At 36.4% G+C, this 12,092-nt stretch overlaps 1 long non-coding RNA gene across 1 annotated transcript; it reads right to left on the reverse strand.

Annotated features, from left to right (window-relative positions):
- Window positions 1-3,001: 3,001 nt before the first annotated feature.
- Window positions 3,002-7,342, reverse strand: LOC135117188 (uncharacterized). The gene is made up of 2 exons (XR_010276689.1): window positions 6,919-7,342; window positions 3,002-5,411 (listed from the first exon to the last, which is right to left on the reverse strand). It is a non-coding gene; the product is annotated as an uncharacterized LOC135117188 (long non-coding RNA).
- Between the last annotated feature and the right edge of the window lie 4,750 nt (window positions 7,343-12,092).

Raw genomic sequence — 12,092 nt, forward strand, 5'->3', positions numbered from 1 at the left:
CGTTTTCTTTCTACCACAGGCTGACTAAACAGTATGTAGTGTGCGCGTAGATTAAACACATATAAACTCAGTGTCGGTGAATGTGACAGCTAGATATGGGGCAACGAAGTTAATTTATATTATGTAAAAACTTAGCGAAAATACCCCAATTACCTTGTGCTTCAGCTATCAGTCACTTTTATATCGTTATTCAACATTTCACTTCTGTTAAAAACTGGTCAAGCGACTACTACGTCTATGCATCTTACCTACTTTGAAGACTCACATTTTTAAATGACAGCAACTGTTACATGCAATAAACTAACAAAATGGACCTAAGTACTGGTTTTTAATGGTATTTTCTTCCTATATATATATATTTCGATTTTTCATAGAACTTGGCACTTTTTTATTTCTTTGCTCCATTCTTTTGCGATAAAGCCCACAGCCAAGCATAGTTTTTGTTCATGGTTCAAGCATAGTTGTTGTAGTTAGCGAAGTTATATGTAGGTGATATTATGTGATTGAAATTCGAAAGTATAAATTTCCAAATTACTTCTAGATTCTTTAATCTTGATTATAGGAAGGTAAAATATTAATGATCATTATACATTGGAATTAAGATGCCTAAGAACGTCCAGTCTTTTTTATTCTCACATTTTTGTGGTTAAGTTTTTTATTATACCTATGTGTTTTACTGATCCTATACCTACTACCAAAAACATAAAAAGGAGAAACAAGTTCGATACAAAAACTATGCTTGGCTGTGGGCTTTATCGCAAAAATGTTTATCGAAAGTTTGTAAAACAGAGACAAAATTGGAGCAATAACCGTAGGTACCTTAATTTACATTTCATCGTCATGTTTAATTAAATGGTAAAAAACTATAGGACTATTTATGATTTGATCCCACGTCGTTTGAATTAGTGCCTGCTTCTTATCTGCCGTGTATTATGGTTCTTTATTCTGCTAGATGACCTAATACAGTTAAGTACTTGGTATTTGGTTTTAGATTTTTATGTTGTTTCATTTAATCGTAGTGAAGAATAGTGATGATTCATCGATTCTTATTATGAAAATCTTCATATAACAAAGGATTTGTGTAGATGTGTGATGATATGTTTATAGGAGCTGTATCAATACTCAGCTGCTACGGTTAGACTGGAAGCAGACTTAGTTAGTTTAGGCCAGTCAGATGCCTGGGTCTGTAGGCGGTGAGTTCGGGTGGCTCATCACTCATAGACAACGGTCCCGTGTCGCGTCACAGCGGGGCCTAGTAGGGCCAAGGCCTGCCGGGACTGCGGGATTGTTCAAGAGATACCGCGAGTAGCTAAAAATAAACAATCTTGAAATGTCCTTTGATTTAAGAATTCAGCTTCAAAATAAAATGCGGCTTAAAAGTAATGTATTAATTTACAAAAAAGCAATTAAGTACTTATGTTGACAAACAATGTTCCTTTACGGTTTATCATAGAGTGGTACAATCTCGAAACTGTCGTTTTATTAAGGGTTATGGTCCATCAAGAAACAACGTATATTCTCGTGAAAACGTGTAGTTTTATGCCGAAGTAGTTCTCACAAACTGAAAATGATACCTATGTTGAGACATTGAGCTGCGAACAATTATTTTTGTAATCATCAGTTAGGCACACCGTTGGGCTACATAGGGAGTGTACCTAAATTGAAAGACCGTGAAAATTATCCTACATGGACTTCGCAGCGGCGATTTTCTCGTGTTGAAAGGTAACACGAAAGTTACAGAAACCATAGAAAAAAAGATGCAGATGCGAAAACCAAAGAAATCTTTGGTCTTAACATTGTTCCATCTCAATTTTACTTACCTGTCAAAAAACCGAAGACAACTAAAGAATTGTAGGGAAAACTCAAACATGTTTGGCAATTCTGGATTGATGTATGTACCGATATAAAATATAGCCTGCGTACTCACAGATAATGCAGCTTTCTAATGGTAAGATATATTTTTTAATCGGTCCGGTAGTTCTTGAGTTTATCCATTACCAACAAACCAAGTTTTCCCCTTTATAATTATATATGTACTAGCCGTTTTTCCGCGTCCCGTGGGAACAACTGCCCGTACCGAAATAAAATATGCATCTCAGGAATATTGTAGTAATATCCTACATTTTTAACCCCCGACGCAAAAACGACGGGGTGTTATAAGTTTGACGTGTCTGTGTGTGTGTGTGTATGTGTGTGTGTGTATGTGGCATCGTAGCTCCCAAACGGATGATCCGATTGTAATGCGGTTTTTTTTGTTTAAAAGGAAAGTCATTCGGGAGTTTTTTTAGCTATGTTTGGTGGAAATCCGACACGACAAAATTTAGTTTAATCTGACATGCTTTAGTTGGTACTTACGTAGTGTTAAAAGTTATTTTTGCTTTTTATAGGGTTTAGCGTTTTTAACCTTTTGTCATTATAATTGCGTACTTTTTTTGGGTCGGGGTTTTTTTCTAATTTATAATTTATAGTGAAAGAATATTGAGAATCCGACCAAGCGGTTCCAAAGATTAAAACCCTACATACAAACTCACAAAATTTCTTTATAATATATATCTATAGAGTAAAATTGAATAAACATGGACTCTGGTTTCATTTATAAACATGAATACCGTGACTATGTCGCGTTATCTCCGGTGAAGTAGGTACGCTCCCCACGCCTTGAGCAAGGCCAATCATAGCTCGTGCCAGTCTGTTGGTCAATGCCCCACTGTTCCGCCTCATAAAATTCAATGAGCCGCCATTTTGTTTCCCCATGTGGGTTTACGATTTAGCAGTAAGGTATTTAGTGAATAAGTCTATCAACCAGTATAACTAAGGGGTATTGGGTTGCACAGGTAACTGAGTTGAGGAGGTCAGATAGGCAGTCCCTCCTTGTAAAACACTGGTACTCAGCTGCGTCCGGTTAGACTGGTAGCCGACCCCAACATAGTTGGAAAAAGATTCAGAAGATCATGACGTGGGTTTGCGATTTAATCTAAAGGTGATTTAAAAGAATCAAATATTAAAGAAGAAATAAATGCATTTATTCCATATTTATGTTAGTAGTTAACACGACACACTTTATGCGATTGTTATTAAGAAAACAGAAAAATAAGAGACTACAACTATTAGAGAGTCAATTAAACATCTTCGCTTATACTTACTACTAATAGTAACTTTTTATATAAAAAACGTAGATATAATAATATATAATAATACCCTCCACCTAGGAATTAACTTAATTATAAATACAGTGTAACATAACATGAGAACATTTACTGTATTGTGAACATTGTTTGATTAAAAAACATTTAAAAACACAATTTCCACTGGTCAAGACAATCAATATACAATCATCGTATACAACAAAGACAGTAATTATCAATAATAATATTCAGAAGCAAATAATTGTAATAATATTATTTCATAAACAAACATTTCAAATGCAAATGCTAAAAGTCGGCGACTTCCTTTGGAGCTATCGTAAAACAAGTCTGAATATTAATACAATCTTTAACTATTGCTCAATTCATCAACTTTGAATTTCTTAGATCATGGAATTTAAAACACTGTGATTTATGACAATACTTGCATACATATAATTAAAAATACTACACTAGTTTACAAAAATTATAACAATTGCCAACAAGAAGCGTACATAGAAAGGGATATTTTAAACAGCGAAAGTTCAATATGCAAACAGTAGATCGGTGCACACGAAAATAACGAAACTCTTAACATAGCTATTCATCATCAGTATAGACTATTCAGTACAGGAGACAACTTTACCTAATGTGCATAGATTTTCAAATTTTTTTGATGTGATTTGATAAAAACTGCGTTATCAGTATTCCGAAGATCAAACCTAGAATTTTTCAAAACGCCGATGTACTGTCCAGGAATCAGTTCAGAACAAAGTTAACCAGTTTCTTAGCAATTATCCAAAATTTAAATTGACAATAGGTACGCTCTTACGCATGCTTAGCTAACTCTTTCGATTCCAATCATACAAACTTTTTGAGCCCACCAACCAACTCCTTAAAACCAAGATTTAGCATAGGTGCCCGCTTTTTTTGCAAAAGATACCTATAGATATCGAGCGAGTTAACACTAAGGCTCAGTTAAGTTGGTGTTCCCATCAACGTAGCCGCGCTTACAGGAATGACATCGTTTCTTTTTGGAATTAATTGTGAGCAACCTCTTTTCTATAAAACCTACTTTTACATTTATATAAAGGCACAAAACGCTAGCTTATCTATCTAGGACAGTGGGTCTTAACCGGTGGTCCCTGGATACATTCCAAGTGGTCCGCGAAGCTTTGCTTCCCGACGTTGCTATCCATCTTTCGTATCATATGTATATCCATCTTACTTGTCCAACCGGAAAAAAATGTACGTTTGGGCTACATTTTACGTAATTTTGGTTCTGAGTCTTAAAAAATAATTAAACGTTTGGTGAAATGGTCCCTCATGACTAAAAGGTTAAGGACCACTGATCTAGGTCATACCTAACTACCATTCCTCAACTTTTTTCTCGAGTTTATATTTGTTTAGGAAATAACATAATGTTCATACGTTAAAAATATATCATTTTGAAAAACGATGATTTCATAACAATATTGCAGAAAGCATAAAAAAATACATTTGCATTATTACAGTACAAGTATTCTTACACTTGCCAAGTTGGGTTTTTTTAACGTCGAGCTAAACAATTTTATAGGTAATCGAGACAATTTCAATGATCATACGGCTGGATGGACTACGACAGACAGTCAATAATAACTGTCGGTTTGGACTTCCTGATTTTGCATTTATGCAGCCGTATGATTTATAGAAAACTCGAAAGACAAATTCAACGATCATACGGCCGAACCATGGATAAAAAAATGACTAGCGGAGGTGCCATAGCGAAAAATCGTCTAAGATAGTAGAAATGTGGATGAACGAGTGACGAGGAACGTTATTCCGCCTATTTTTCGTAGTATCAAATATTACTGAAAGATGTCTCGTTAGTTCACTCGTAACTGACCAAAAGTCATGCCCACCGTACGAATTTGACCAAGAAGAATCGAAACCACCGTCCTTATGCGGCAACTCCGCTATCTTTCTTCCCTCCATGGGCCGAACGGATTACGACAATCAAGATTGGTTGGAAGTATGAGAAATGTCGTATGATCGCTGAATTTGTCTAAGTTAAAATTTCGAAGATATGAAGCAAAAAAATAACGTTACTTGGATAAAGACATTAGTGATGACAGCTACTCTTCTTCCTAAAGTTTTTTTGTATAAGATTTGGCATCGATATTGTAGATTTTCACGTTAAATATTTCCAAATAAAAATGGTGTTGTTGACTTGAAGAGAGCTTGTCGCTGTCATCGGTTGGTTGTAGTTAATCTCTGTCCTTACAGTCTCTTCCAGTAAGTCCTTTGTACCTGAAACAAATATAAATAATATTTAATTAAAAAAAAATATTAGAGCTTGTTTATCTTGTTAAAAAAATTGAGTCTTTCAGCTTTTATTTTAAGGTAATATGTGTGAAATAACATAATGTAAAATAAAATAGGACAATATATAAATTGAGATAATATAGGACAATTAATTGATAAGTAGTTTTAACCTTGACTGTTGGGGTAACCACAAACAATACAGAGAATTGTCGATTCAGATTTCAAACGAATTTACTTTTAGAACATAGGTAATCGTTTTGAAATACGAAAAAAAAGAGTAATGTCCTAATATATCACTAATGTAGAAAACATTGAAAAAACCCACTGTTTTTATAAAAGAAATAATTTAGCTGTTTAGTATACTTGAATACTGAAAGGTACGAATTTTGTATGCTTCGAAATATTTCTGGTAGAGCTCGTCCTTTACTGTCGAGCTGCTATTTTAAAAGACTTATCTTTACTTCCGTAACGATTATAAATTAAGTAATAAAACCGATGTAGTGCAGCTGTCCTAAAACGTTACTCAAAAATAAACAATCACGCATTTTCCCATTTCATTCACTGATAGTAGAGAAACACTTTTTATGTTTGCAAAATATAGCTCTATGAGCAATACATTTTTGTATCGGTACGTAGGCATTCCTTTTGACAGCAAGGAAAAATATATTTTCTTAGTAATGCAGATGTACGGTTACAGAAATTACTTTAATTGATTAGGATTTAGATTGCATACATCCAGAAATTTTCAACTTAATTGACCTAATGCCGGCCATACACGCTACGGTCTACCGGAGAGGTAGATGCCCGTGTGTAGGTATGCCTACGCAGGTAGATAACTTTTTTTATATATAACATATTGACATATTGACGACCTCGATGGCGCAATGGTCACCATGCCGGACTGCCGAACCTGAGGTCCCGGGTTCGATTCCCGGTTCGGTCGACATGTGTGTGATGAGCATGTTTGTTGGCCGTGGTCTGGGTGTTACAATATGTATATATGTAGCTATATGTAGTTTATCAGTTGTGTTAGCACCCATAACACAAGTTAATTAATAACTTACCAGGGGGCTAACCGACCGTGTGTAAAAATGTGTCCAGACATTATATATATGTTAGAATAAGGTATTTATCTATGGGCCATTGATGCCTGATAATAAAGTTTAAATAAAAAATAATCTGCACAGGTGGACGTCTCCGATAGACCGTAGCGTGTACGACCGGCATCATGTTGGCATGCGCGTGCAAGTTGGGCGTGGCCATCAAATGGAAAATCCATGTCGCGATAAAAATGAGACAATCAGCCTAATTCCTATTGTCCATTTAAAAACAAATAAATTGTATTCAGAACCATAAACAAATAATCATTTTAACCAATAAGAGAATCTAAAGTTGCAAATCAAACTGACGTCATGAAATTAAATGTAAGCACAATTTGAAAGTTGCGAACTATGAAATCAATTAGAACTAAAGTAATAAGGTTGGTACTTACAGTTGACAGGTGACACATCTGTAGAAGAACGAGAGGTAACCTTTAGCACATCTGCCATAACTCAGGATACGGCGCTTAAACCTTGCGTTGTATTCCACGTTTCCACGGAATAGATTTTCAAAATCTTCATAGAGTCCGGGATTTTTTTCAGAAAGTACTGCAGGGTAGGCCAAGAGACAGCTGCAGAGTACCAGGATCAGAGCGAAAAACAGGAGCATTGAAGCTTTCATTGTGATCGTTTTAAATACACTTGGTGTAGACGCGATGAAGGAATAAAACTTTAGATTTTATCTGTCACTGAGAGCGGTCACGTACGAGTGTTTCCGTATCCGATCCGATACAGACTGTGGTGAAAACGTACGAGCTTCTTTTATAGAGCAAGGCGGCGGGCGGTAAGCGCCACTACTCACCACGCGGCGCGCGCGCCAGTGGGGCGCGGAGGCGCCCCGCGGCACGCTTCTCAATCAGATCCACCAATAACGAGTCAGGCCGTCTTATTGTCAGCCATAAAAATAATTCAAGTATCTTAATGTTCCAATAAAAAGAAAACATGCAATTTTCAATTCACAATAAACAAAAAATTGCAATCAACAGCAGTATTATTATAATTTTAGTATTTATTGAAGTCGCTTCTCTGATCTATAATCAGTACGACCTACTTTCATACCGATAGCTTTTTATCTAGTCTAGCAACATTTAAAAAGCTTTCAGTTTTCATTTTGTTAGAATTCTGCAGTAAATAATGTAAAAAATATTTAATTTTTTGCATAAATTTGTGAAAAAAGTGTGAGTTTCAAAAGTGCAGCATGTAAAATAGATTGATGTTCAATTGTTCAATTAGTGTACTTAATTCTTATTTTGCATAACCAAAGCTAGCGGAATGTGGAGTGCGCAGTTTGTCCGATGTGCAGAAATAGATCGTACTAGCGTAAAAGTATGTATTATAAACTGTTTACACTCACGACACCTAGTTTCATCAGCTGAAATTAATGAGCTTTTATCATCTGAAACCCACGTTTTCGTGGTTTCATAAGCACAAAGTTTTCAGTGATTTACAAAAACAAAATGGCGGTATGCCAGTCATCATTACGGAAATTCTTATAGATCTTGAATTATCAAAATCATTAAAATCAGTTCTCAAGCATAATTAATGATTTTATTATATATGTGTTTAATCAAAAATAGTATTAACTACAATTTCGTTCGGCTGTTTCATATATCGCAAATGAGGTCATATTAAAAAAATATTGTTTACGTTGATCACCAACTACATAAGTAAGTAGGTATATTATCTTTCTTCGTGAATTCTGACCTTGTTTCTTGTTTTATTAAATATAATTTGATCGTAATATACTTACTTCACCAGAGAAAACTTACAGTCTAGTATATGTTTGTAAATTACAGATCCATGCATCGTCACAGTAATTTTACGTATACGTAAACTGTCGCGCAATAAAACAGCAGCAATGGGAAAACCTACATTCATCGGTTAATAGCCAACACTGGGTGTGAACAGGGTAATGAAAATATTAATAGATTTCACCATAGAAAACTTTCAGTTTAGTAGAGTGTTTATATGGTTGTAAATTACTGATCCAGGCAGCGTCACAGTAATTTTACTTAAAGATAAACTGTCGCGCAATAAGGTACAGTACTTACGTCGATTCTATAAAATTCAGACAACAACTCGCATTTCAGTCTTCGCTATTCACTCTCACGTCGCATTCGGTTCAAAAAGTTCTAAAAGTCATCTCATACTTTATCTGTCAAAATCTCGACTTTAATTTAGTTCAACTCGCAAACACGCTCGCAAGAGTAGCGATAGTGTACTTTGAGAATGCCAATCACGAAACTCACGGCGGATTCAGATGCGAAGTTAAGAATGAAGTCTTACAGAATCACACCACAGCAATGGAAAAACCTACATTCATCGGTTAATAGCCAGCACTGGGAGTGAACAAGGTAATGAAAATCAGTCAAATCTATACATATAATAAATCTGTAGAAAAGTAATTTTTGTACATTGAAGAAATTGACAAAAAAAATAGCCAGCATGTTAAAGGATAACTAACAGAACCCATTTCCATCATTTTTGTCATTTTTGTCTGTTTGTCTGTTTGTCTGTTTATCTGTTTGTTTGTTCGGGATTCACGTAAAATCTACGAATTCAATGTAGACAGTGCTTATATACAAAAATTCTACGTAACTTGGGGTATTACTTAGTTTTTGTTTCATCGAAATCGATTCACTCTATCAAAAGATATGATTAATTTTGTGAATTCAAGATGTAAAATAGTACGACACGCAATCTGTTGGTCAAAACTGTACATTTGAAAGTTGTACTTATATTAGTTGATCGGCCTATTATTAATCTTTACACAGAAAATCACACCTTTATAAGTAACTTCGGAAGAAAAAAAATATGAAAATTTTGTTTAGCCAAGGTTAAAGTAGCTCCATCTGTGGTAAAAATACATCAAATTTGTCAAAGGAGCGAGGTGATGATAATGACAATAAATTACCATACATTCTTTATAGAGGATTATTATTTCAACAGATGGAGTTGTGTATTTTCCGTAATTCACCATATTTAAACACGTAGTGTAATTTTTCGATAGACATTTCAATAGTGTTTGTCAGTTTGCCGTACCACATCAAAATCCAACTATAATTATTACCTTGATGAAAGGAAAATTAATAGTTCTCAGCCAAATTTAAAACGGTGCCATCTAAATTATTTTTTGAACATTATGTCAAAAAAGATGACTTTAGTGGAACAGTTAATTATCATTTAAAGTTACAGATGGAGTTCATATCAGGATTTTTTCATAAACATAGTTTAGCTTATCTTCCACTAATGTGGTGGCCTTAAAACAAATTACTTTGAGTGAGTAGTATTAAGTAGACCTTAATTATTTTTTCTGATGCAAAATATGTAAACTTAATCCTAGAAGAAAGGAGGATCTGTCTCTCGCAAGCGCTGCTAAGCGTGAGGTAGGTAGGTAATGTAGGATTCTGTAGCTTTAAGAACAAGCCCAGATACAAAGTGCAGATACGAAATGGGAGCTTTCTCGATTTAATACCATACACACGTAAAATGCTTTATGCGTCTGAAAACGTACAAATTGCGCGTCGCATACTAGAGCCATGCTTACTTTCAACTTCTGATCGCAAATACACTGGTCACGATTACGAACAGTCTCAGTAACACCCGAGCCAAGTCTAAAAAAACACCTTTCATATAAAACTACGTTTGATGTCATTCAATCACAAAGACAGAATTGTTTTCTGTTGCAAATCCTATCCACCTGTATCCTATCCTAATCCAGAATGCATTGCAGGTGTGCATTGCATAAAAACCAACGGCATCTCTGGAGTCGGCATCTCAAAGAGTTGATCTGCCAACGTCAGCTTCTGCGCTAAGCAAGTGTTCTTAATAGTACCATCAGAATTACATTCATCGTTGAATGAGGTGAATAAATTTTCAGAAACCACAATAACAGTAGGAGCCAAAGCATATGATCGCTTCATAGAGCTCTGATTGGCCCCAGGTGACCAAGTCAGGTCTGATTTGTTCGTTCATCAGATCTTTGAAAGTGTTTCGGTGGATACTTACTGTCGTCCTGTGTGACACAAAATATGGTATACAAACGTCCTCCGCAAGAGCGAAATTTTCCCGGTGTGTGGTAGTGACGCACAGTATACAACACTTATGTTTCTTTCGATTTGCTGGCTCCACCAAGAAATGACAAATTGCAAGCGTACATTTTGAAAATCTTGCCAAAACTGCAGGTTTCAAGTATTCATATTCATATTTATTTGCATACCATAAAGTTATAAAGATGTTACAATAGGGTAATTAGGTACATATTATGGACCCTGTTAGGGCACAGCAAAAGAAGGCTAGAAAGTTTAATTCCAGTAGTAGATACAATAATAATAGATGCAGTTATTATAAAACACAAGTTATTCATTCGACTATCTTTTTATCGTCAAGGTATTCTTTAACGCTATAGTAGCATTTGCTTAGGAGAAGTTTTTTCAATTTGTTTGCAAATATATGTGTTTTTTTTTCATTTCTTAGTGTTTCAGGTAGTTTGTTGTAGATTTTTATAGACATGACAGTGGGAAGTACGAACACATGAAGTGGACTCTCACAGATACGTACATTTTGCCTATTCGTGAACTAATGCAAACATTTCGGTGGAGTCCCGGCTTAGGCCTCCCCCACATTAGGCGTGCGCGATCCTCGGGCGTGTGAGTAACGCGGGCGCCACGCGCGCGTCGCGAGCGCGCTGCGTGAGCGTCGCGTTTTGCTGCCCTGCGCCATTTGCAGCGCGCTCGCGGCGCGCACGCGCCGCTTTCCTTGACGTTTAACTGCTAAGGCATTTAGCGGGCGGCGGGGATAGCGGGCGAAGGGGTAAGAACGCAACTCGAGCGCCGCGTGCTCGCCGCGAGCGCGTCGCTTGGACTCTTCACACATGCCGCAGGGCAGCAAAACGCGACGTTCATGCAGCGCGCTCGCGACGCCCGCGCTACTCACACGCCCGAGGGTCAGCCTTACCATAGTGAGTAAGTCCACAGAAAATCCCCGTCATACAAGTGTTTCTCCCCAGTAGTGAAACTATCCTACCCATGCGCCTGCTGATGATGATGACTCATTTTATCATCCATCCAGCTATTCCCCAACTATGTTGGTGTTGCCTTCCAGTCACCGAATCTGTTTGAGTACCAATATTTTGCTTGTAGCGACTACCTATCTACCTATCTTCAATCCAGTCTCACTACACAAGACGATATCCATGGTGAAACTGACAGACATTCTGGCTTCTGATTAGTCGCAGCAGCTGCAGAAAATGTACAAATGACAGCTTTGTCAGACTCAAAGCATATAGACATAGATTATAACTGTTTCCTGTGAAAATTACTTACGCACCATACGTAATAATTTTCCAAATTGGCTGACTAGATCCAGAGATATTCACAACGTCACAAACTTTACTTCTTTTGTTTAGATAAATGGTCACATCCACAACACAACCTTGATCAATGAATCTATGCGACTGCTAAGTGCTAATCCTAATTATACTGTCACGTGAAAGATTGCACCTAAGGGATAAGTATTATTTTGACTATTCTATATTGCCTACGCAGACGAAGTTGCGGGCAACAGC

This window comes from Helicoverpa armigera, chromosome 8, assembly GCF_030705265.1.
Source record: "Helicoverpa armigera isolate CAAS_96S chromosome 8, ASM3070526v1, whole genome shotgun sequence".
In the NCBI taxonomy this organism is placed as follows: domain Eukaryota; kingdom Metazoa; phylum Arthropoda; class Insecta; order Lepidoptera; family Noctuidae; genus Helicoverpa; species Helicoverpa armigera.